General features: G+C 40.3%; 1 long non-coding RNA gene across 2 annotated transcripts in view; it reads left to right on the forward strand.

Annotated features, from left to right (window-relative positions):
* Positions 1–23,903, forward strand: part of LOC119013036 — a 122,887-nt gene extending 98,984 nt beyond the window's left edge. Inside the window, exons 4-6 of one of the 2 annotated variants that reach the window (XR_005072667.1) lie at positions 9,627–9,714; positions 22,228–22,409; positions 23,296–23,903. This is a non-coding gene — a long non-coding RNA (uncharacterized LOC119013036). Of the gene's footprint in view, positions 1–9,626; positions 9,715–22,227; positions 23,192–23,295 lie in introns of those variants that run through there. The other variant, XR_005072666.1, reaches the window with a different exon arrangement.
* Positions 23,904–26,763: the final 2,860 nt, after the last annotated feature.

Genomic DNA, 26,763 nt, shown 5'->3' on the forward strand with positions numbered 1-26,763 from the left:
GCAATGTCATTTTTTTTTTTTTTTTTTTACTGTGATTGTCAGAGGGATATTAGAATCTACCTCAGGCCAGTCCCACACCTCACCATACCTATTTACATACACAGTCACCTTTTCAAGCACTGGCTGCACCCAGTCACATGGTTGTTGGTATTTTTTTAACGTGTTTCTATTCCACTGTGCGGTACTACTTTGTCCACAAACATGGTCTTACATTAAAATTCAGTCCAGTACAACACGTTTAATCTAGGTGCACTGCTTTTTGGACGCCTCCTCTCTGCTCACCCCATTCAACCGCCCTCTTTCTCCAAGCTCTCAAGGTTGGACTTCAGAGGCGATGTGCTGAAAGCTTCCACCACTACAAACAATCTACCGTCAACTCTTAGGTGGGAATGCAAGGTGGCTGAGAAGTGCTTTGAGAAAACACGAGCAGAGAAACCCTAATATGGACTGAACCCTATCACACAACAATTAAAAAAAATGTTTTTATTTGCATTGTTTGTTAGTAAGAAAAATGTGATCAATATACGCCTAAACCCCCAAATCATGACCGTACTCAGTAATGTGAATAATGACCTTACCGTTGAACATCATAAAGTTAACCATTCTCTTGTATTCAATACTGGCTACACTGTCCAGGTCTTCAATGTTTTTAAATTGTAAAACCAAAACCTTGCTAGGTTCATGAAGTAATAATTTTTTCTGTGCCCTCCCTAATGCAAAGTGTCCTTGGGTCTCTTGAAAGGCGCTGTACGAAACCAAGATATTATTATCATTATCAAAGTAGTGTAAACCTTTTTTAAGTTAAGATTTTTTGTATGTCTTCTGCATATCTGAATGCTTTCTCTTAAATTCCTGGGCTCTCAGAAATCCACTGCAACTCAAAACACATCATGGCTGACCCTCAGTCATTAAAACAACGTCAATGAAGAGAGAGAAGGATGAATAAAGGAGTATAAAATCACATAAGGTGATCTTATTAATATGTAAAGCAATTCACTCTCTCTTTAATTTGCAAGACATGATGTGATATATATTTTCACTTTTTCCACATTTGATCTGTAAGTATGGTTTCATGAATATTCCAAGGCACATTAACCATTTTGTGAGCGAACACTTTGTGAATTTTAATGAGTCCGACCGTCTCTACTTTTTGGTAATGCTCATTTACTATGAAAGCAAAAGTTTTCTTGAACTACATTGCATTTTGAGAACAGTATCAGCTTGTAAAGAAAAAAGGTCTGGCTTATGGTAATTAATTAGTGTAACATTGTTTCAGAATATCAAAATCAATTTCAGCGGGCTAAAAGCCACACAAGCTGCTGTGTGAGACTGCAGCTATGCTGCTCACTGTCAAAAAAACAATTACATGGTTTAAAGCCGAGGTCCAAAATGTTGTTTTTGATCTTCAGCAGTGACGGTGACAATAATTGGTCAAGGCGTGGTGAACACAGACACCTGTAAAACAAGGTTTTCTTTTGTGTTGTGGGCATGAATATTTAATAAATGTCTGTGGCAGTGTGTTCAGGTTTCAAACATAGGAAAAATCCTGGATTTCTCTCACAGAAACTATTTCAGCATATCATCATCCTGTTTCTGATCCTGTGTTCGTCACTCGTTCTCTCGTGTCTGTATCTGTGTTTAGAATGTGCACGTGACTGCCTGTATCCATGACAACAGCTGTCTCACTTTAATTTTCTCTGACTGGCTAACTTGCTATAATGGACAGGAGAAGACAGGCCTTAAATTGTAGCTTAGCGAGTCAAAGAATTTTGTCAGTGGAGGAGACGATATGGTATGCCCATAAGTAACATGGTCCAGGAAGTGTTAAGCTAACAGACTAGCAACAGTGTTAGCTGTTCCATCAGGCTAACATAAGTGTTACTTTCTCATAGACTAACATCGATATGTGCTAGTGACTGGTCACCAGCAAGACCAGCCTATGTTATGTTTTGGTACTGATTTTGGTGCTGGTCTATGCTGGTTTTTCCAGCAGGGCCAACAGGCTAACATCAGTGTTAGCTTCTCCAATAGGCTTACATTAGAGATAGCTTCCCCAACAGGCTAACATCACAGTTAGCTTCTCCAATAGGCTAATGTCAGTGTTAACTTCAATAGGCTAACATCAGTGATAGCTTGTACAACAGGCTAACATCAGTGATAGCTTGTACAACAGGCTAACATCAGTGATAGCTTGTACAACAGGCTAACATCAGTGATAGCTTGTACAACAGGCTAACATCAGTGTTAGCTTGTCCAACAGGCTAACATCAAGAATATTAACAGATATCCACCAACACTATGTATGGTACCAGTTCTCAGTATAGTCTAAACATCATCAATGCTGTCATGACGTTATTGTTGTGTTTTAGCATGCCAACATTGGTAATTAACATCGAGCAATGTAGCTACAACTGAGGCTGTTTGTAAATCTTTAGGTCTTTCTCCAGGTGATGGACTGGAATTTCAGAAATTAACAAATGATAATTGCAGCACTGAAGAGTATTTTCAGGAGCTATTCAGCTACGGTATGAGTGTTATAAGTAAAGTTTGGTCAGATTCTGACGGAGCTGTCCCTCAAGACAGAGGGCCTGCTTGTCAGGACTGTTGGTAGGAAAACAAAAAAAGTGTGCCAATGTTAGCGCTTGTCAACTAACCGTTGACTCAGCACATTATCACCCATGCCTGCTCCTCCGCTGCTCACACTGAACTTGATTTAAAACCCTTCTTGTGTTATTGCGATAAGGGAAACAGAAAAAAAACAACAGCATCTTGAGACCAGAAACAATTTTTGCAGACAACAACTGTGTTGAAAAAGACATTCCCATGGCATCCTGCATCAGCAATAATCAGACTAGCAAGCATGCCATCAGAAAATGTGCTTTAATATTTCAGTAACATTTCATCATCATCAGAAGCTATTAGCCCAGCTTTCCTCAGTACTACCAGTAGTTCACCCAAGTCAGAAAAAAACATGTTTTATTCACACGTCCCAGTCAATAGACGCAAAGTTTTAGATTAATTTCAAAGGAGACCGATATGACACAAACACAATGCTCCTGATTACTGGCCTGATAATACAGCATTGAGGGAATCTGTCTGAACAGATTAAGTATTCACTGATGGTGTCTGAACAAACTCTGAATTTACAGCATTTTCCCATTTCTCTACATAACCAAAATAAAGACAACAGGGAAAAGCTCTCAAATGCAGCAGCAGTTGTTGTTTTCATAAGCACGCTAAAAGCTGTGTAAAGTATTGCATCAAAACCATGCTGATGGATCTGCTATGTCCTCAGTTTGTTTTCAACATCAAAAGAGGACTGAAATAACTATGTTTGGCGAATTTCCTTGAATAGCCAACCATTCACTGGGCTGCCACTGCAGATGCTTCAAATGTTCCACCTGCAAAGCAGAGGGGCTGGATTAAAAGCATAAATAACATGCATCAATTGTTGCCGTCGTTGTGTTAATTCTTATTTCATTCAGAACCTTGAGAATAAATGCAAGCATACACCCACACAGGCACTGAATGTCTGCTTAGTCCCAGAGCTCGCAAAGCAGGATCTGCAGACGCTTACATCTATACGGTATATAACGTCCTGTCTGTACAGAGTTTTTGAGAATCTTGGAATTGCTCGTGGGATTCTGTCTCGCAGAATGATTGACTGTTTTATTCTTGTTGCTCTTGATTTTTTTAAAAAAACATTTTAAAATTATTCAGAAATATGGTGAATGAGAGGGGAAAGTCACAGTTACAACATAGAAACATAACAATCAAATGAATGTGTATCTCAATGGAGCAAAAAATTCAAGGCCACAAATGCAAAATAAAGCCAATGGGGAAGAAAAAGAGGGGAGCGTGTCGTGTGAAGAGACATGGAGGAGAGTTGAAGAAACATTTAGAAAGATTGCCAGTTATTATTGAAGTTATCAGAATTAGCTCTCACTGAATATTTAATCTTCGGAAGCTTTAGAAGAAGACATGATATCAGTGAGCCACTGAGTGCTGAGAGGGGCTTTAGCCAAAGAAGAAGATGGCGTCGTGCCAGCGAGGAGGGGAAAGCTGGGATATCCAACTCCTTGCAGGTCAAGTGATTCAAGTCTTCCAAAATCCACAATATATGGGGAGAGACGTTTATTGTCATCAAGAGTATTTTTGACATGGTATACAAGTAGTTCTGCCAAACACAAAATAGTCATGGACAAGAACGGAACATATGGGTCAGACTGCAGAATGAGGTGTGACATTTGTCACAGCTGTCTGGGATTTCTGGAGGAATCCTTAGCAGCGCTTTGAACTTGCATGAGTGTGAGACCAGGTTCAACCCAGGTTCAACTCCAGTTCCCACTCCTAGGCAGCATCCGCATTGGTAGATTGTGAACTCCTATAGGACAGGAGTTTGTAATAAACCTTCTAATTTTTAAGTTGGTCAGAACAGAGAAAATCATCCCACAGTTGACCCAGAGGTTATGAAGGAAAATTAGGAAATAAAGACTGAATGCAGTGTCTAATATGAAAATATCAAAAGATAAGAGTGAGATCTGCTTGATGCATCGTCAAAGCTACAAATAGTCCCATCCCTACAGGCTTCTGTCGTGCCACACATAAACGTCGGAGTCTGTAAGCCTGGGTTAAAATGAATGAGTCCCCAGTAAAAGATACTGAAATGAATTTAAAACGCTTCCTGAATTGATACCAGATTTTAAGAGTGGAAATTACCATTTGGTAGCCGGAGGCGTCGGCTGGAGAAGAGGAGGTAAGTAGAGCTATTAAGGAAGATGAAACACATACATTTGCCTCAAAATTGCACCACTGTGGATTGGTCACTTAAAACCAAAACAACATTTTGCGGATGTGTGTTTGGCAAAAACCATCCTCGATTAAATTTGCATTGTGTCTCTTCACTCCATAAAAAGCTGGAGATTGCTTGATCAGTTGTTTCAGCAGGAACATGGGGAGGAAATTGGCAAAAAGCAAAACAGAAACATGTTAATTTTAACGGTGTTAGTTCTTCTAATCAACAACAGAGATAGACCAAAGTCCTTTTAGGCAAGGCTTGTCACTCTGCAACCATCCTGGCAACGCCCCCCGGGGCAGTTACTTTGGGCTAAACAGAGCAGGCTTCTAATTAAGTGAATGGAAAATTGGACAAAAAGGACATAAAAACAAAAAACTAAAAGGTGACTTTGCTCAAATTTAGGTTTAAGATGCCTTTCCCCCAGGTTACGTTTCTACTGGGCATGTACATAGTTTAACAACATCAACTTCTTCGACGGTTCAATACAGAGTGCTGTGACATGAAGTTGTCAGCACCGCCCAACAGAGCGCTTGAACAAAATTGAGATCAATGTCTAATGTTTGAACAATGCCAATTCTGTACATTGCCGTGACATCCTCCTCTTCCGCACTTCTAAGAAGTCCATCGGCAGTTGTACTGAATTGGTTGAAACGGTTGTGGATCTCAACTGTGCGCTCCCATTGATGCAACATCATGATTGGCTGATATCATTCGCCATCTCTGGCATTACGGACTTTTCTATTCAAAATGTTGAAGTGGTCCGTCTCAACATCTACAAAGTTACCCAACATTAAAGGGATACGAGACTGTTTAAGTTGTCATTCTGGAGCATTGATAGGAAAGCAGTCAGTTGTTACGTCATAATCTGAGAATGTGCAGAATACCTGAGGGATGGACAGAATTGCTGGTACAGAATGGTTTGGATTAGAGAAACACAACAGTCAATCGTCAGTGTATACTACAATCTTAGTGTAGATTTACATGGGCTCTGTTGGAATAAAGGACATCCCTGTCAGGTGCCATGAGACAAAGCTAGACTGAAAGCCAATGGTAGAATACTAGCTTGTAGCAATGTTTAAAGGAGGCGTATCCATTAAATAAATCCATTTATCAGCACAAACTCACAGTAAGAATATTGAGCTAGTCATCTAATTCAACCCTGTTGGATGCTTTTTTGGTGTTGAACAAGGTCACTACTTTGAGAATTGATGTGGTAGTCTGAGTAGATTAAGAGATAAACTGTAAAAGAGAATATGGACATCAAAACACAACTGACAAACTTTTCTAAATCTGTTTTGTTCATCTGAAACAATAGTGTATCCACATTTTGACCCCTACAGGAGAGAGGTCTGTAAGTGCCGCAGAGATTTGGGTCTTTGTCTTTTTTTCTAGAAGACTCAGAGAAGCTTTTCTTAAAGTAGCAAGGAGGGAGTCGAGAGTGAGAGCTGCAGATATTCCATATATACAGAATGTAAAAGTGGGGCTGGTTTAGCCTGAAATCTTTTCAAAAGAAAAATTCAAATGGACCCTGACAGGGCTAGAGTTTTATTATTTTTGGAACCTTTTCAAAGCAAGGCTGATTTCCTCTCCAGTCAATGGTGAATGAAGTTCTGTATGAAATTCCTTTTTATCGACATTCATCAAAGGGAAATCGAAACCATGTAAGAAAGAACACATTTTTGTGGCATCAGATCTTGATTCATACTTAGTTCAGAAGAATGAAATAAGTAAAATACACAGTTAATGGAGGTGACTGTATGAATCTTTTATCCGAGGGATACTATTTTATCTATTTTTCATACATATTTTATATTTATTTGTCAAACAAAGAGCTGCTATCTGTGTTTCGTTGCTTTTTTATGAAACAAAGACAATTTAACATCTATGCTATTGTATTCACATGTGAGGCTGCCTGGTGACGTACTGCATTCTCGCCATGCTTGCAATGTGGAGAGTGTGAATGCAAAAGCAGACGCTCTGCATCAGTGGATATGATATGATCTAATTCAGCCTGCAAATCAACGGGACGTTTGTGTATAGTGGGGATGGGGCAAATGGCAAGTTGTTCATCCATTTTACTAATGTTATGGGTTTTACTCAAATGTGCAGAGTACGAGATAGTTTGAGGTAGCCTTTTAGTGATTCCCAAGGCAGTGAGCAGGATACAGGGTCTGTGCTGTTCTATTTAACAACAACAATGTCATCAATTGAGGCAGCGATACAATTATTTGTCATAGTCTGACAAAAGGACAAATGACTTACCAATTAAAATGACATCCCATCCGGAGAGAGAGTTTAAATCTGAGTGAAACACGTCAGAAACCCTGGGGCACTTCACAGTCTAACCATATCATTGATATGCATGTAGGCTTCCAGGTGAGATTCAGCTTGTTTTCAAATTAACAAATACACTCAAGCTCTCAGTGAGGCTCCCCATACCTTTGCTATTCTGGCTGACAAACCTCGCTGATGAGCCAGTATGTGGGATGGTTCCTGGTTTGCTGGTCGTGGTGATCCAAAAAAAGAGAAAAAAAGTTATTTGAAAACATGTTCTTTGCAACCATTTAAGCTGAACTCTTCACTTTAAGTGCTAAGCTAAAAGTCATCTGAAGTCTCTGCGCAGGCTTGATCGTGTGTCAAAGGGATTCAGTAACCACTTTTCGAATGGATCTGGGATTTCTGGAGACTTGGATTACACCAGCCAGTTGCGTGGAGCTGATTTATACAGTAAATATATATATTTTTTGTCTTTTGGTTTGTACATTTTTAAACAAGTCCCCATCTACCTCAGCTGTTTTGCTGTGAAGCTCCAGAAATGTAAGAAAGTAGTCACAATGACTTTCCATCGGCGTGACTAGTTAATGACAACATTTTAAACAAATATCCACTTGAATGAAGAGGTACATCATCAGCATTATATATATAATCTCGGTCCTCTTGCCTGCCTGGTTTTCTATTGAATGCAGACTGTCCTCTGGTGATTTAACCTCCTTCTCTGCACCGATATGTGTAACATGGACTTCCAAATCGTATTTTACAAAACTGACACAATTGTTGCTGGATGTCTCTTGAGAAGGCTCTGTGTGGCCTGAGCTCAGACAGAAAGGACCCATCTTGGCAAGTATTTTTAAGGTCTGACTCACCGTATAATGTTGTAAGGTGATTATGAGGTGAGGAGTCTCACTGGGCAATAGCTTAGTCCAAAAGGGTCTCTTTGTTAAGCTTTACTGCTTCCTTGAGCAGAGTGGACATAGCCGCTGCAGTGTAGGAGTTGGTTGGACTTTATGTTTTGCAACAGTGACAAGTAATTCTGATTGCACCGCCTGTAGCCACATCCAGTTGGGTAATACGGTTTCGTTCAGTGCCTCTCACAGCTCGGTCTTGAAAATAACCACCGCCTCATTATGAAGGGAAGAGAGGATCCCAGCCTTCATTTGGCGGGAGGAGGAGTCACACGAGGCTCGAACAGATCACCAGGTTGTGTTAATTAAGTGATGCTGGTTTTACTGGATGGAACTTACACCAAAGTCGTTTTTCTGTTACATTTTATCTTCATTATATAATTGCAGGAGCTCCAAAAGTCATCTTCTAATCCATTGATCTCCATGCTGGAAGCCCCTTGTTAAACATTTTTACATCTCACTGTGTCATCGTCCTGTGACAATTCAGTATCGTTCATTAACTTCATATTGTTATTGTCACTGCTCAAACAAGAGTATTTTCCCTCAGTAGAGCTCATTTAATTTGGATTTGATAGATGAACAAAGACAGAAACAGAGACAGAGAGAGACGGCATAAAAAAGACAATATTTCTGCATAACTCTGACAGACTCGAGTCTTTCACATCTCTGCTGACTTTGAAAAGTCATGATTGGAATACTGAATATGAATATTCGTATTCTCTTTTCAGTGTGTGCTTGTGTTTGAGGCAGCAATTCAAACCCCAAAGACCGACAGCAGCCTGTATTTTTTGCTGTTGAGGCGATCCGGTAACTGAGATAGAGGGTTTTGTTGCAGCTCATTGCATAATGTCAATAGACAATTAGGTATTTACTGGATTCCACCCGAAAGCTAATTAGAGCCACGTAATTAGCGGAGGGAGATGCTTAAGTGTTCCCAAACGGAGCACCAGATAGCCACTTATGCTGTGCTGGGCTCTGGCCTGGCACTCCAATCACAGCCCCAGAGACACTCAGAGGAAGACTAGAGGTGCTTGACAAGGCTCGACATGGCGTTAAGTTAGGATAAGTGGTGGTGTTCAGTAATGACAAGACCGCAGTGCTGCACGGAAGTCACTTTAAAAAATAGTCGGTGTGGTTTCAGTTTGACCTGAACTCGCATTAAGATATTCACTTTGGAAAGGAGAGCTGCTGGTGTTTTGGAGAGTTTTCTCAGAGTGCATGTTTTTTTTGTTTTTTGTTTTTTTTTGGGGAATCACAGTTTTTCATGTAAAAGCTGACTTAAGATCTTCTGAAGATGCCGAGCACAACTTTTCTGACTTACCCATTCCTGTCATGCTCATCCACTTGACCTCGACTCATCTTACAACTCATCATGCTCATCTGACATGCCCCCTCCCACGCCCTCCCTTGGGCTCATTTCAAAAAATGCCCCATCTCTGTTGTTGTGATGGACTTCCAGCTGTGATGCAAGAGTTTCCAACACTGGCATGTCTCTTTGCATTGCCCCCTCTCCCTCTGTCCTTTACATCTCTCTATCTAGCCATGTGATGTGCTCAGAAATCAACAATTCAGTCACATCCGCCCCCCCGCTCCCTGTCTCTCGTCCATCAGTTTATTTAAGATTCTTTGTCTTGCTTCTCCCACAGCTCAGTCGGGCGCCATCAAATGCCAAATTCAGGTCAGGCACACAGGCAGACATCAAACATACCTTTCAACTGTGAAGAAAGGAAGCAGGTATGTGGAATAGAATTTCTGTGAGAGATCCGCGGGTAATCGTTACCAAATACCCCTGAACTGCTGCTGTTTATTGGACATGTTCAAGAGTTGTTACCGAAGGGCCTTCTCAATACTAAAAGTAATCCAAACAGACAGTATTTATTCTATTTCCATGCAAATGATAATGCATGGGTTTAAAAATGGGTGTAAAGCAAGAGCAGCAATAAATTAGCCCTGACAATTAGAAGTCATGTAACGCAGCAAACACGGATGCCAATTTAAGATAATTAAGCTTCTGATATCCCAACATCCATTTACCGGTAAGTAACCTGCAATGATTAAGAAAAAAAAAATTGTGTGAAATAAAGGAGGCGATTTCCAGTGAATTGACTCAATGAGCTCTGTTAGCTTCTCAACAAGGTTGTGTGACGTTCATTGGACATAGAATTTCCGAGTGATAAGTCCACTAGTCTTTAACAACTGGACCTTATTTCCTATTTCAGCGCTTGAGAAAGGAATGCACTGGATGATTTATTATCTGGACTAACGTTAGCTTGTCTGCCCTGGCTAGTTTGACTTTCAGCTCATCATGTTTCTTCTTCAAGTGCTTTTCTGTGTGTTTAGCCACAGTTGCTACCAATGGTTCAAAGTGCTTGCAAGCGCTCGAGGTACCAAACTAGCTTATGTAGTTTAAATCCCTCTACCACAGCAATGGCAGCATATCTCCTTAGACCAGCGCATCACACTTCTTCCCCCTGGCTAACAGGAAGTCCCGACTATACTGTGAAATGAATTTATTTACAGAGACCAAACATTTCCATCGGCGACAGTGGAGAAAAAAACTGCCTTTTAACTAAACTGAGGAGTAGCACCACACATTTTAACTTACATTTGACTTTGTTGCCTTTCGCTTCACTTTTAAGATAAATTATTGTGGTGCAGGAGAACAAAATATGTTCTGTCACTTAAGGGAATCTGTATTGCATATATACATATATAAATCTCTTCTAGAGATAGTTGCTTGTCAAAACAATCCAAACTCAAAGAGTTCAACTATATGACATCTCAATCAGCAGAGTTTGTCACAGCGATTGACTTGTTGACACACTTTTATCTGCATGATTTTATTTTAGGACTTGTTTTCTGCACTTTCTAAAACGTTAAGCATCCCAGAATAAATAAAATCAGCTTTCATGCTTCACTTTTAAGCCAGAACAATGAAACAACAAACACCTAAAGGCACCCATCCCCATGATGATTCATCTGGTTGATCGAATATTAGGTTTAGTTGAAATTTTGGATTGTGCTAAAGTTTGTTATCTGAGCAAACAAATGGTTTGTTGCTTCAGGAGTTTCACACTGATATGAAAAAATAAAACAATCTGTCATCAGTGTGAAATTAAAATCAGGCATTTATGAATAACATGACAAAAACAAGCTTGCACAGTGTTTTTTTTCCACAGATTTCCTCCTTATTCAGGTCTTCTTTCTTTCTCTGTCAATCTTTTATATTCTCTGTCCTCGCACGATCAGTTTCCTCTGTCTTTCCCTCTCTGTTTCATGCCATCAACAAGTGTAAACCCTCGAGCCAACGGTCCGTACTGCCAGTGGCTCGGATTCAGTCTCCCATCTGAGCAGAAAAGGGGTTTGCATTTGGACTTGTGCTTAAAGCGTGAATCTGTCTGTTCCTGATAGGAGCTTCAGCACCACTTGTTATCACCAGACACTACCAAAGTGACTCCCAATTGGACGCTTTCCTGAACCCGGACCCAGAAATCAGATTGTGAATGACTGTGACACTGCAGTGTCCCTCCAGCAGGGTGTTTAAACCGCTCTCCCTCCTGCTGAATGACAGCAACCTGCCAATAAACCCATTTAGTGTCTGAAGAGGGAACGTTCTCTCGGTTCTCGTCTCGACCCTGAGACCTTATTAGTCTCTCGCCGAAGTGTCGGTGAACCTCTGTTCTCCCTTGATGGTCTATCAAAGCCCCCTCCTGCTGGCACTGCTGCCAGTGAATGGAGTTCACATTTGATTAACAGAAGCGGGTTTTTCAATCCAAGGGGTTCTTTCCAAATAATGTTCTGCTGGGTTATAGCACAGCTCCAGTTAAAGTGAATCTTTGTCAAATGTTTTCTTGTTCTTACAATGTTTTGTATTTACAAGTTTAGATCATTTTATTTGAATTATGTGACTCAGATGCAGCATGGGTCCAACCGAACATCCTGTCTATGGCAAATTCAGCAGCATAAAAACAATGTGCACCCATTGAATTTTTATTTTCTGCTCTGAACATTACAAATTACAGCAATACTCAAATGATTGTGCACATTGTTTTATTTTAAAAAATGTATTAGATATATGGACTGCACACGTTGAAACGGTGGCTAACAGCAAGACAGCTTTTTCGTTAACTTTTGATGTCATGCACCTGGAACAAGTTGAGGATATTTCAGCTGGGAAATACCAACATCCATTTTTGTCTGGAAGTTGGGCCTAGAACCTAAAATTCATGCCCACAGAGTACATCAAGGAGGGGCGGCTTTAAATATATAAACACCAGTAAAAAAAAATTAAGTCATATTTTTTCTTTTTGGTAATTACAGCATTTGCCAAATAAGCACAGAAAAGCAAACACCGACGACACGGAGGATGATGATTTCAATTTCAGTTCACCTTTTAGGGCTATGCACTCCCACACAGATGTGTTTGAGTATCCTTGCCAACTTGACCTCCACTCAGGTTGACAGCTGATAGGAAGTGCATCTCACACTGAGTACCAGTAACAACTATGAATGTGTATTTTTCCTGACATAAAAGGTTGTAACATGAGCTAACAAGAGAGAAGTGGAGATATAAATCAAGCACAGTCAAGCACATGTACACAGTCTGGCGAAGAGGTCTCGTCGACCTAATTAATCCAAATGGGCTGTTTGGTTTTGAGGTGGAACATTCAAACTTGTTGGAATAAACAAAGACAAATTAAATCGGCAAAATGTAATAAAGGTTACAAGGTAGAGTTTAAAACTTGTTTGTGTAATTGCCTTAGAACTGAGTCACCTCTGCAACACAGTCTACATATAATAGTTAGCTGTGTGCTTCAGAGACTATTTCCATACAGAGTCCAAATACTCTGCTGAAGGCAAAGCAAGTGATGCTACAGCTGGACAACGTTTGGTGAGATGTTGGTGAGTGCACAACTTCACACATGGGGGCACGCTCCAGGTTACCTGGAGGCTGTATCAGAAAGTTCACAAAGTTCAACTTTGTTTGACTATCTTTGGGTTGCCCGGTAACATTTGTGATCCTGGCAAGCTGCTGTCATGAATCAGGATGTGAAAGCTGGCTCCGGTGGACTGGGAGTTTTTCCAAGCCAGCTGTGTGCGCGCTCACATGAAAAAGACAAAGCACTTCATTGTAAGTCAATCACAGACAACATCATCACATCAAGGGCATTTTTAATATGATGCAACATGAAGGGGTGATACTCATAGGGAAATATTATTGCTGCTGTGGCAGAAAGTTATATTTAGGGTACACAATATCATTACAAAACTAGAATGGAAGGAAGAATACAACCAAACACCAAAAGCAAGCCTTTGGCTATAAATCATTTTCAGTGTTTTCTGGATCCCAGTGTTGGAAATAAATGGATAAGCACAATATGTGCCCATTGATATCGCATCCACAAACTTATTACATTACATTTCCGATACCAAGGCTAAAGAGGAAAACTGCATATCCTTGATATCCTTCCTACATAAAAGAGGCTCAAAGAAACGACTACAATACGCCTGATAAGGTCTGTCTGACAAAAATATAGCATTCATAATTGACTGGGAGCTAATTAACAGTTTGCAGACATTTTAAAAGGCCTACAGTGGAAATGCTTTATATTTAGAATCATTATCTCATCGAGTCTAGAAAGATCAGCAGCAGTCACTGTCAGGGATCTGCCAATTAATATGCAGCTATAGACAAATGGAAAGGCCATTAGTACAGCCAGCTATAGCATCTCTGCTTAATAGAGGCTCTCATAGAGGACGCAGGGTTGTGCTACAAACATTCTCCTTTTATCTCTGGTATAATTATCACGGAAGGAGTTTCTACTGATCTTTAAATGTGTCACACACTGTGTTTGAAGATGTGGTAAAAGTTGTGGGAGGCTCAATCCTATTTCCAATTTTTTACCCATCAAGTGCCCTCCTGCCTCTCAGAATACAGCTGCACAGGGCAGTGGCTGAAATCTCCTCCTATGAAACGTGACAACCCATCAAGAACACTTCATATGGTCAGCAGTGGCGTCGTCTAAGAGACGCAACAGGACATTTCCAATATGCAATCTTGAGCTGTAGTGATTCCTCTTGTGTTTCTGCGGTATTATCTCAGTACCATTTGCCATTTATCTGATGGAGATAAAAAAAAGAATGGCTGCTGGTAATTCCTTCACAACTTTCCATTTTTGATCAATGAATCAAATAAAAAATAAATACTGCGTTACATGCCATCAGCAGGGGGGTATGTGACATTGAGGTACATAAAAAACTGAGAGTTTTATGTACAAATCAGTTTTCAGTTGCAGCAAAGACTCATCAAAACGTAAATTAAAGTTGTAGTCTGTATCTATTTTTATGTTGTATTTGCTAGTATTGCCATTATGATCAGTATGAGTTATAGCAGTAGGATAAGATACAGGTCAGCTGTGTAAAAGTCCACTGTCTATGACTCCACCCAGCAGCCATAATTTTATTTGCAAGAATCCACAACTCCCGGATCAACACAACCAATCAGAGCCAAGGGGAGTGTCTGACAAGTGTCAATCAATCTCATGCATATGCAGCTGGCAGCCCCACTGCCCCACACAGCGTGTACTGGGCAGTGCCCCTCCCCCGCACAGGCGCAGTGCCTGGTCTTACCTGGTCAGATACATTCAAGCCCAAACTGTGAACAATGGCAGAGAACAGACAGAGAACAGAGCTGAAAAATGCCCCACCATTGCCCACGTCAAAAGAGAAGTCTGACGAAGAAAAGCAGTGCAAAAAGAAAGAATTTGACCGAGCCAGAGAGAAAATACGAATGAATATCGGAGCCTCATTCTAGAGGTGGAGGGAGCTGCGTGCCAGGCATACGTTACAAAGGACTGAAGAGCGACGCAGAGTTAGCGGCTTTTCTGCTGGACAAGTAAGGACCCCTACTTGATACATGTTTAATTCTATGTTTTAACCACAAGGCTATGGTGGCGTCGGTTACGGTAATACTCGCAATAGCGCATATCGCCAATGTTACAGTCGAGCTACGTAGCTTGCTGCTGAATCTAGCTTGTTAGCTAGCTCTCTGCTGCTGAGTTGGTCTCTGTACTTTCTGCCATTTTGTGTTTCTCTCTACCATCTGCATCTGCCACGTTTTTTGTCACGTCTTACTTTTGGCAGTGAGTAACGCTGTGCAAGTGTGACTCCTGTGACCCATCCCTGACCCGTCATGTTGTGAGCACACTCGAAAAGCAGCCACTGATGTGTTTTTTTCCACTGTTGAATGTTAATTTTCACAATAGAATCACCGTTTTTTTTTAAATATTCAAATATATGTTTGAATTTAGAATATTTGTTGACAGCCCTAATGGCTACTGGTTAGGAAAAGTGTCTTTCAAGTGACCAGGCAGTTATAACTGTGTTCAGCACGCTCTGAAGTGGTTGAATTGGTTTAGAGAAATAATGTTACTCATGCTTCAGAAAGGCAGCATAGTGTTGCACCAGCTAAAGATTACCTGGTAACCTGCTAGCTGTCATTTCTCTAGTTAGCTCACTTAGCTGTGCAAGTAGCGGTCCTATTAGCAGACTCTGTCTAGACTAGGAGCTCAGAGGACCAGGAGATTGTTGGTGTTGTTTACGTGCCAGTGCTAGTTGGTTAGCATGGCAACGTCAGTGGATATCTTTGCACAACAATAGTTGTCACTTTATTTTAAATCTGATTTTTTAAATGAAGGTTAAAAACCTGTTGCTTCACAAATTCTTTAATGTATTAGGTGAGAATTTTTATATATGGCACCTTTAAAACAAGTTGATATCATGTGTACCTCTGTATAGCTTCTACAGAAGGACAAACCATCTTTTTACAATCTCATGACTCGAGGTAAGTCTGTCATGGATGCTTATGGAAATCAACATCTTCTATTCAGAATATAAATGAGAATTTCACTCTTGGAACATGATGAGCTCAATAGCAAGGGCAATTTTTTTGGTTTTTTACTAAACCTGCAAATTGAAGATGATTTCCTTTGGCTCCTTTTTGCACAATGTCTTGTCTAATGGCCACATGCACCATGTTTGGATCTAAAAATGTATCTGCAATTTGCCAGAGCGAAGATCATGTGACAATCAACATGATGCCATTTGTGATCTGCAGTACTTGGAAATTGCTTTTTTGAAAGAGGCCCCAGTTTTAGCTGTGCGGTGCAGATTACCATTGTGATCCACCAGCCAGCTTTGTGATGCTAGAGTTAAGGCGGGAGGGAGGCCGGCTCAGGTCCCCACGTCCAATGTTTGAGGCCAACAAATCGATGCCCTCCTAAGGTGCAAAATATTGCCTCATGATGTTTCCGTGAAGCTGTTTTTTCATCAGGAGTTCAATGTCAGCAGACCTCGCACACCTTCAAATGTCCTGATCCTTTGATTAGAAGTTAGATTCCTACATTATTTATCTCTTGAAGAGCTTGAGGTTTGGAAAAAAAACACCTCACACAGCTAAAGCATGTGGAAGAAATCTTAAGAAGACAAATGGAGACCCTACTTTAAATTCTCTTATACTTTTCACTCACTGCACAATATTTCTGTATGTGCCTTCCCTCCCATCTCCACGTGTCGTCTCTCAATCATCCTCACTGTTTTTTCGGTGTCAGGCAAAAAAGGGAGGAGTGGCTGCTGTACTGTCGTGAAGGAGTGGGCTTGCTGTGCTTTTTTTGTAGCTGCTGCAGAGCTGTCAACTGGACGCCTGGGGAAGTAGACGTATAAAGACAACGAGACAGGAGTGTGTCACACAGGATTGAGCTGTCACACATATTGAGGGAAGACTTCTGTCATCAGGCTCTGTATGCATTACAAGAGGTCACACGCAGCAGGAATCGGATTTACATTGAAATCTGGGTGCTCAGAATGTTAAGTATTCCATTTTATGCATTAGTGATACGGGAAATCGGTTATTTTTAATCATGTCACTGTGAGACTGTGAGAGAGTTTGAGTTGCTTTGCTCGGGATGCTGCACAGACAGGCCCGCCATACGTTTTCTGTTTAATGTTGTGTGATATTAAAGCTGTGTTCTCTTTGCTTAATATGTGCGTGCATGTGTGAACGGTTCTGGAAGGGGTCTTTTGCTCCCGTTTGTGCAAAAATCAAAGGGTGACTCTGGTTATTTAAATCCCTTTCACAATGTATCTCTGAATATATAAAAGTGTGAGTTGCGCTGCGTATACATGGGTTCATTATTTTCATACTTTATCACTTTGAATAATACAAAAATCTGGTGGGAGAAAATGATCCCAATATCTGTGAGAATCACATTTTTAAGAATCCCACTCTGTAGTTAAACTTTTTTCTAATCCCGAGGACCGCATAATCAGCAGCTCATTTGCCTTTTCCCTCCATTTTTTGCTTCACTTTCTTTTACCAGAGTTTAAAAAAAATAAAATAAATTATAAGCTGTGCTTGTTACAAGAGGACTTAGTTTTACTCTGATAGTCAAAGTTTTCATTTCGCAGTATGGAATCTGAGGTGCATCGGGACATAGTTTCTGGGTGAAAATCAGTTCAACGCAGCCCGGTCTGATCTCTTAAATCCGGAATCGACATATCTTATATGGATTGAACGTTGTTGCCTGTTGGCTGCAGTCATTATGTGTGTTGGTACACTTTGTGTGTTTGCTGTGGGTATTTGCTAACGCGGATTGTCTGCATTGACACTGATAAATGGCGTTGCACTTTGAGTAGCGTCTCTCAGAGACTCAATCCCTCCTGGCTGTCTTTGCTCATTGCTCCCTCCTATTATTTATCTGTAAAGAAGAGAGGTGGAGGGCCGGCCTCTGTCTGTCAGAAGACAATCTATCTGCACAGAGACCCAGTACTGTCACCTGGCTGCGACTCCTACTCCCTCTCTTATTTTCTCACACTCTGGACACCACTGCCCCTCACCACACACCCACTGTCACATCACAACTTCTCCACACCCAATAATCTTCACATACGAAGTGATGGTTGATAGATGTTGCACTTCTACAAGGGTGTACCTTTATGATAGGACTACAGTGATTTGAAGTTTTGGGAACTACAGCCTAATGTATATTTATCCTGAATTGCAATCGTTACTGTCTGTTACTCATGCTAGTTCAACTGAGCACCGAACGAAACAGCCATAATGGTCCATCCAGTGAATTTCCCAGGAAACTTGTGGACAGTGAAAGACAGTAAGTTAGGCTTGCTAACATTCAGCATTTGTGACGACCCATTGTGGGAGGTACACTAGCTTGTCAGGAGTGTTTTCACTGTGTTTTGAATCACAACAAATGGTCCACCAACAGATGGACTAAGTAACAATCAACAGTAAATTTGAATTGTCCAACCAGCTGTGGCAAAGTGATATTTTCTTTTTTGCCAATACATCAAGATGTTTAAAAAAACAAATGTGCAAGTACTGGAAGCTGAGCCTAGATACAACCAATGTACAGGTCACTATCATGTCAGACAAATTCATTTAAAAAAATTAATTTCTCTTTTTTATAATCAGAAATAGGATCTTTTTTAAATTCAGATGCTTGGTTTGTGTAGCTAATATCATTAATAATGACTCCTTTCTACTCAACCGTCCCAGTAAGACATGACAGTGTGACACTGTGCCAGTAAGTGCAATCATGCCATTATGAATTTAATTATGTATTTTGGGCTTTTCCTGTGACATGTTAAAATGCCTTCGATGGAAAGGGCTTAACTTAGCATTTTTTGTCCAATTAAGTTGGCCGACACGAGTCAAAACAAACACCAAGCATGTACTGATTTCTCAGCAAAAATTGAATTTTAATTTCAGTTCAAGTTTAATTACAGCTATTCTATTTACTTAATGCGGTGTCGTGCCAGTACTTTGGAGATGCAGTGTAATTCCGTAGACGTTGGTAAATTAAATCAAACTGTTGAGAAAAAGGAATGCTAATATGGGAACATGAATAGGACTGTTGTGTTTAACTTCAAAGACATTACTGTGTTACATCTCCACCAGTATTTTAATTAACTGGGTCAAGGACCACGTCTCCACTCCATTGTGCCACTTTGAAAGAGGCTGTTATGCATAAACAATCAGTTCTGCCCGCTGGTCCTCCATCTTATCTGATTGCAGTCACCTGGTTCAGAGAATGGACAGAAAATATTCTTTTTTTCTTTCTTTCTTTTTTTTTTTTTACATTTTCAGATATTTTGTGTGTCCAGCTGGAGGGTGAATGAGACAAATGATGAGGCCGCCATCTTCATATGAGGGGAAATGCTTCAGTCATTATTCAGGATGTCTCTGTGGGGCTTTTAGATGCATAAGTGGATCCTTTTAAAATACCAGATGTTGCTTTTCTGATTGTTGATTTTGTAACCAGAGGGTCAGAGAAAGGGTTGTGCAGAGGAGGAGAGAGGGATGTGGAAGGAAAACAACAAGAGACTATTTGTAAAGGTACCAGATAGATAGAAATGGTACACAGGCAGGCAGCTGCATCTAATCCCCAGAGAGAAAGTCAAAGAGCGGAGAAAACGGGAGCATGACAAGGAGGGAAAATGGAGTTGGGGGGGGGGGGGATTAAAGGAGAACGACTGACCGATTCACTGCCAACTTTTCTCTTATGATCTGCCTTCCACTGGCTCATGTTCTGGGCATCAATTCCCAGCATTCGAGTCCAGACCGCCAACCTGCTCTCTGTTCTACATTTGCCCTGTTCACACTCTGTCGTGCCTGAAGTTAATGGATTTATTCTGTATATGAGTTCAACTGTCTACTTACAGATCCTGTGAGATGTTTCATTTAGCTTTAGAAGTAATATAAGTTTAAAAACTGATAAACATGCGTCTCAGTGTTTTTGCGTCTCAGTGATTAGGACAAAACGGCTGTTTAAACTTAGATGTCAGGAAAGAATCCAAATCAAGTGACAAAAGTACAGGAACTCACAGACGAAGAATGAGCAAAGAAATAATGCTTGGTCAACTCTGGTGGCATGAAGGCTGCATGACATCTCAGTATTAAATATTTTACAGACATTGTTCCTCGCTGAAGTAAATCCTCAGGCTTTTCTCCCTTCTTTCCATGTGTCCCTGCCAGTGGGTAAAACACTGATAATTGTCATAGTAAGAGTTCTGCCTTTACTTAACAAAATTAAAAGCTCACAGATTCAATGACGTGTCATTCCCTGAAGGTTTGAAATCCCATTTTCTAATTTTGAAAATGTTTGAGTATAAATGAGAAATTAACTGTTTACCCTTCACTCCTGAATAACATATTTCCTGCAGATATGACTTTGTCCAATGATATTACTGTGCCATGTGAGGGCCAGCTGGTTATTGATATTATATGAGGAGCAGGTAGAGTGGCCGTGTTAATGAGGGTCAGGGCCACTATCGACTGTGAGAGAGCCGGAAGCGCGGAAGATCCAGTACATTTTAATAGTGTTAATTGTCGCTGTAATACAACATAGCCCATGGCTGTCCTCCCATTGTAAAAGACCTGAACCATACGAATAGTGCTGTCTCCTGAGACACCTCATGACCATCACCAGTATTAAAGAAACTTTTTCAAAGAAAGCATTTTTCATGGAAACATCGGTCACTGAGCCACTTAAGTTTTCGGAAATGTTAACCCTTAATCTAATGCTAGATCCAAATATATGTGATCCAAAAGGTGCCCCCACAAATTGGTACCAGTCAACCCCAAATGGCCTGAAACAGGCTCATGAACACATCCTGGAGCAACACACCCAGCTTGTGGGTCATTTGACCAATTGACTAAAAACCAATGCCACAATGTCTTTGGTTACTAGTTGAATGAGACTCAGCTGTTTTATTGGATTTTGGTGGAATTTCTATTTTTCTCAAATATCTTAGTTCAAAGGTCAGAATACTGTAAATAGAGTTCTTTCATTTGGAGGTGCACATTGTAACCAAATGTATACCTGTGATTTGCATTGGAAAGATGATTAATAGACAATGATGACCGAACCTATGAAGTAAATAATTTGAGATATGATCAAATATCAGAATAATATGAATAGATTTTGACACTTCAAATTTCACCTCTGATCCATCCCATTCGCTTTGCATAGCAACATGTCTTATTCAGTAACTCCTTGGTCATTTGACCCATTGACTAAAAATCAGTGTCTTTGGTTACTAGTTGAATGAGATCCATCTGTTCCTATTGGATTTTGGCAGAATTTCTATTTTTCAGGAATATCTTGGGTCTAACTCTCAGTCATTGACTGAAGTTAGTGCACTGCCTCTAAGCCTAAGTCCAACTATGTGAAACTTTCAAAGTTACCTTTCCTCTCCAGCACAAGTTGGCAGTCAATGATATGGAACGTAACCACCAAACAATGGAGGTCACTACTGCAAATTGCTACGACAGACAGGAGCACCAATGAAACCACTTCTAATATAAAACTAATCTCTGAAATCTCCTCCTGTCTCTAAGTGGCTCCGGACTACAGCAGAATCTGATGTGACTTTGGGTGTTTATTCCCCTAGAAGGTCTGGCTCTGCACAGGGGGGCAAATATTTATGAATTTAAAAACAGCATGTATTGTGCTACTACTGCACTGATTTGATGGAACAGCCAGTCCTTAAAAGGACATCTCAAAATATCAAAATTTACATGCAGTTATACATTATATCTAAATATCATTATTTCATGTCCCTTTAAGCATGTCAAGGAAAAGTTCACAAATGAATATATAAATATTCTTGGAATCACGTACCCTGTAAGACAAAGACTACACCACATTTGTGACCTTTATGTTGATGCAGTGCTTTTGATGTGTGTGACAGCTTGATGTTTAGTAACTACTGTGCTGCTTTGGTATGGATCTATGAATCTTAAATAGTACAAAGTCACATGAAAGTGTTTTTTTTGTAGGATATCAGTTTTATTCATCTTATATATCTGAAGATATTGCTTCTGCATTTCTGCCTTTCGTGACAGTACAATACAGATACAGAAGAAAGAGAGAGCAGTGACATGAAACAAAGGCTCCCGTGATAATAGTCTCAGGCTAAATTATAGATAAAGGTAATCATACTTGACATATTGTTCAACATTCAGGAATAATATAGCCTCCAAGCTATGTAAAAGTTTTGTCAATTCATACAGTGTACTGTATGCCCTTTCTGAAACGTATACATCCTCTGAAAAAAGACCACACTGGATTTATAACCTGTAAGTTTGTTTGTGTGTGGTCCACACTGTTGGGAGCTAAATCAGCACACTACTGGTCGAATAAAGCATTTGCTCCTGTCTTCCTCCAACAGCAAGCTACCGGCCAAGTAGCAAAGACCATACATCATCGCTCGGCAGATAAGCCCTCTCACCTGTGTAATTCATCACCCAGACAAAATGATGCAGAAACAGATCTACCATGTGAGCCTTCTAAAAGAGTGGAAGGAATAACCCACCCAGGCTGTTGAGGCGTTGCTTCTTTGTCAAAGAAGAGGTAGGCCCATATCTGGTGGCCCAACAAAGACTACTCCTCTCCTACAACTAGTTTGAATCTTTCAGAAATAACTATCATTTTTTGCTGCCAGTCCAGGCGGACCGACAGTCACTGAATGAATCATTTGTCTGAAGGATCCATCAGTGTCACATCGTGTTATGCAACCTGTAGGATAACCTTCATATACTGTTCAGGGCACCCAAAGACGTGAAGTTCAGTAACATTAAATATATAATATGTAAGACTTATACAAAACATGTCTAATATTACTAGACCTTTGTTATACCATTTGTTTTGTTGTGTACTTTCATTATTCCAAATCTTTAATCTTAAACATCAGTTCTGAATAAGAGCAAACCCTGAAGTGACTACGGGTGTTTATTTGGCCAAAAAGTCTGGCTCTGCACTTGGCTCTCTCCTGCAGCACTTTCTGGTTGAGATGCTGAGCAGCAGCTCTTTCCCCCAGCTCCACCCACACAGCACTCGGAAATGTGTTTATTTTGAAAGACATATAGAAAGCATATAAAGAAAGATAGAAAGCTGATGAGGGAGCATCAGACTTTTTAAAGCAGAATAGGATTTGACATGTTACAATGTGGTATATCTATATACATCATTTGGATGGCCTTTGTAAATTGCAACAGCTTAATACATGTTTTTTTAGTGCATTTTATTGTTATTGTTGTTATTGTTAAAAGTTAAATAACTATCAAATTAAGTTTAGTAACTATAAACATAGCATTCATTAATGATGGTTGTTATAAAGTGTTACTCATGTGGACAGGAGCTGAAATATCGACCCACCAACCCTGTGAAAAATAGTATAGACTCTGTGTTCTGGGAGAGATAACATTTGCCAAATTGTGCTGTCTCTCACCATACTCAGGGTCATAGTTCTACAACTGAAAAGAGAGCCATCCTGCTCTTGGCTGCTGTTTTTTGCAAACTACTGCTTCCAAGTCAATGATGTTGGTGCCTCTGGCAAGGAGACTAATGGTGGTACAAATTGTGAATCAGCCGTCAGACAGAGAGTAGGACAGCTACCCCTCCTTATCCTGGAGCTGTGGACCTTGGACAAGGCCTTCCCCATCAGAGGAACCCGATGAGGACATTTTCTGGATGCCAGCTTCAGAGACCCAATCATTTTTTATTATGTCTTTACAGAGCACAATTGGTGGTTGAGTATACTTTTTTGAATATTGGCGTCTCAGTGGAGGAGTTAACAAGAGAAATCCACGTGTGCTTGCCAGAGCCATTACTGGAGGACTGCCCTGAAGCCATCAAGCACGATTTGGCCAAGGCAGGTGGTAACCAGTCCATTGGCACCAAAACAGACATTTGAGGCAAAAGAGAAGCTGACCACGTTTTACATCCCTATCCAACACTGCTAAAGACCAACTACCACAGCAAAATAACAATTTCCAAGTGACATAATATTCCTTCTGGTTCATTTTATAGGCACAGATAAACTCAGGCTTGGAAAAACAAATAAAAATAAATAATTTATTAGGCTACATTAACCTCTTATCCTTCACTCTGAGCTCTTGCTTCTCTGAGCCGAGTGCTCTTCAGGTCTGAAAGTGTGAGTGTTCACAAAGCCATGAACCAATGATGTTATTAGATAACAGGCCACAGCAGTTTTTTTTTTTTTTTTTTACCACTCACTTTATCTCAAAGGTAACACATACTCATTCTCACCTATCATCCTCCCTTATATGTCCACAATAACTGTAAACACCTTATCACATACCTGTTGATGGACTGGAGTGGCCCGACATACCATGAATTGACAGAAATTAGCTACTAAACATTTTTACTTACTGCAGTATTTTTTAACAATTTCACAAATGGCCACTGTTGTCTATGTTAGTATAACTGTAATTCATATGTGCACACGAAAGGCATGAAAATTAAGAAAGGCAAGGAAACTAACATCAAATCAAGAGGACGCGGACATTAAACATTCACATTAACTAGGTAAAAAAGGGGAAAAAAGAGACTGGAAAATGAGAAATGGAACATTCATCATTCAAATCTTTCTGCTCTCAGACTTGCTGACACAAAAAAAATACAAAAGGTAAAACACCACCAAAGATGACAATTTTTATGCACATACCTCAAATTTACATTTAGCTAGATGCCTGTCAAAACTCTCTTATTCCCCATGGTGGCCCAGTGTCATGGATAATGGATGAATATTGTTTCAGCAGTATAAAACGCCTTCACAAAATTTCACTTTGTGCTTGTGCGAGTGAATGCAACAAGAACTCCAGAACAATATTTCTTTCAAACATGAAACCACACAAACTTTGAAGCCAAACATTGACTCAACCTTCTTTATTATTCCCCAGTATGATAACAGAAATAACTGAATTGGCAATTCTTGTCATTCAAGGAGAGTTTTGTCAAGAGTAGCATGAAGAATAAACTATTTTGTTCAGTATAAACTGAAGAAACATAAAACTAGATGTTATGCAAGCCAAGGAATATAGGCTTTTTCATATCCTCTGTTGTACTTACTGTCAATTGTAGTGTTTTATTTTAAAGAGTTCATGAAAGAGCATACTTGTGAAACTTCCAGAACACTACCTCTTCGTATAAACAAAGTCTTGACAAGCCACTATTTCAAATTGCCCAATTTTATGCCAAAATCAATTGCTGCTTCATGTGGTAAATGGTCCAACACAGAGAAAATAGAGAAAAGCTCCGAGAACTGTTGTGACAGAGTAGAACTAGCATGTTCATGGCAGCTAGCCATGCGAGTACCCCCTGTGTCACTAAGCCCCTGGGACTGGATATTTCATGAAGACATGCAGATTCATTTCATTGCGCCACTTTCTGGTGTGACAGGTTCTTTGGAGAGAGTGGCAGTAAGCATCCTCAACTGTGGCAATATTTTTTAAAAAAAAAGACAGGCAGACAGAGAAAGAATATCTAAATATCAATTAATCTGCATTGGATATCTCATAGAGTTGTTAACACAGACCTGTTTTTCCAAGACACAACCTTGTAACCAATCTGTTAAATTAAAGGTGGAATTTGTATGAAATGGACAGCATTCAAAGGGAGCTCCACAACTATAGGGGGCAGCATAACTGCTAACTGCTGCTCAGTGTACTTTTTTCCTATAGCTATCTTTGGCTGTAGCACCTAGCTTATGTTAGCAACTAGTTCAGTTAGCCATGGGCGAAGTGGCTGTATTATCTGAAGGGCATCTGCCTTTACTGCTACAGTAAATGACATCTGGACACTAGACTGGGACTGAACACAGCCTCTGAGAGCAACTGACACCAGTTTTAAGACAGAGGATACATCATGGAGGTAATTTACAGCTGCTCTGACCAGGATTATGACTCTGGGCACCAGAAAAGGTGGGGAAAGAAGAGGCGTGCAGTGGCAGAGAAACGAGACAGAGTCCGGCCTTGGCGCCAGACATACTTACTTGTTGAATTGAGGATTTATTTTGACCAAACCAGATGTGACTGTGGAAAGACAAACCAAGTTTTATTTCGTTACGTTGAGTTTGGATGAAGTTTGTGATACGATGAGTTAATGAAGCAATTTAGCTCATCTCAGTTTAGCCCAGTGTCAAAATAAGTAATTTCTGAAGCATTTTGTGAGTTAATTTTGTTTACTTACTGTTACTTAGTAGCATATGGCAATCAGACTTATCAGCTCTTACAGTAAAAAAGTGGTGTTATGAGGCTAGCTGTTGAGCATGCTAATGCCAGCAGAAATCTGTGCAACACAGTACATAGACGTCTTTTACTTGTCAAACTGTGGTTTCGTCACACTCTTGATAATATAACTTCATTCTTTGAATGTTTTTAAAATAGAGTTCTGGCCATATCTTACAAACTGCCCCTTTAAGAAGCTGGTCAATTTCAAGCTTCTCAGTCTCCATATTTTCTCAGTGGGAGCCATTTAAGAGCTGGCACGAGGCTTCTGGCAGATACTGTAACTCCATAATTTGCCTCATCTTGTGCCTGTTTGGCATCTCTCTCCAAAGGAATTAAGAGGAGCAGGCGAGTTGGATCCATGGCACCTGATACCTGGTTTCTCCTGGCTCCTGGATCATCCAGCTGCACCAGAAGCAGTGGGCACAGAGGAGTGAGTAATGTGGGGGGGATAGAGAGAAGAACAGGTTCTGCAATGGGCAGCAATGCTAGAGAGAGTCATTGAATGCCAGGCAGTGTAGACATGCAAGGGTTCTGTGGTGGAGTCACAGGAGCTGGATCGGTAAGAACAGCATGAAGCTAAAAAGGTTCACAGCAGGTATAAACTCAGTGATAATGGCAGCAGCAGACAAGGTCACGATGCTGTTGGCAGGCAGTGAGGCCTTAGCAACTAAAGG

This window comes from Acanthopagrus latus, chromosome 22 (assembly GCF_904848185.1).
Source record: "Acanthopagrus latus isolate v.2019 chromosome 22, fAcaLat1.1, whole genome shotgun sequence".
Taxonomy (NCBI): Eukaryota; Metazoa; Chordata; class Actinopteri; order Spariformes; family Sparidae; genus Acanthopagrus; species Acanthopagrus latus.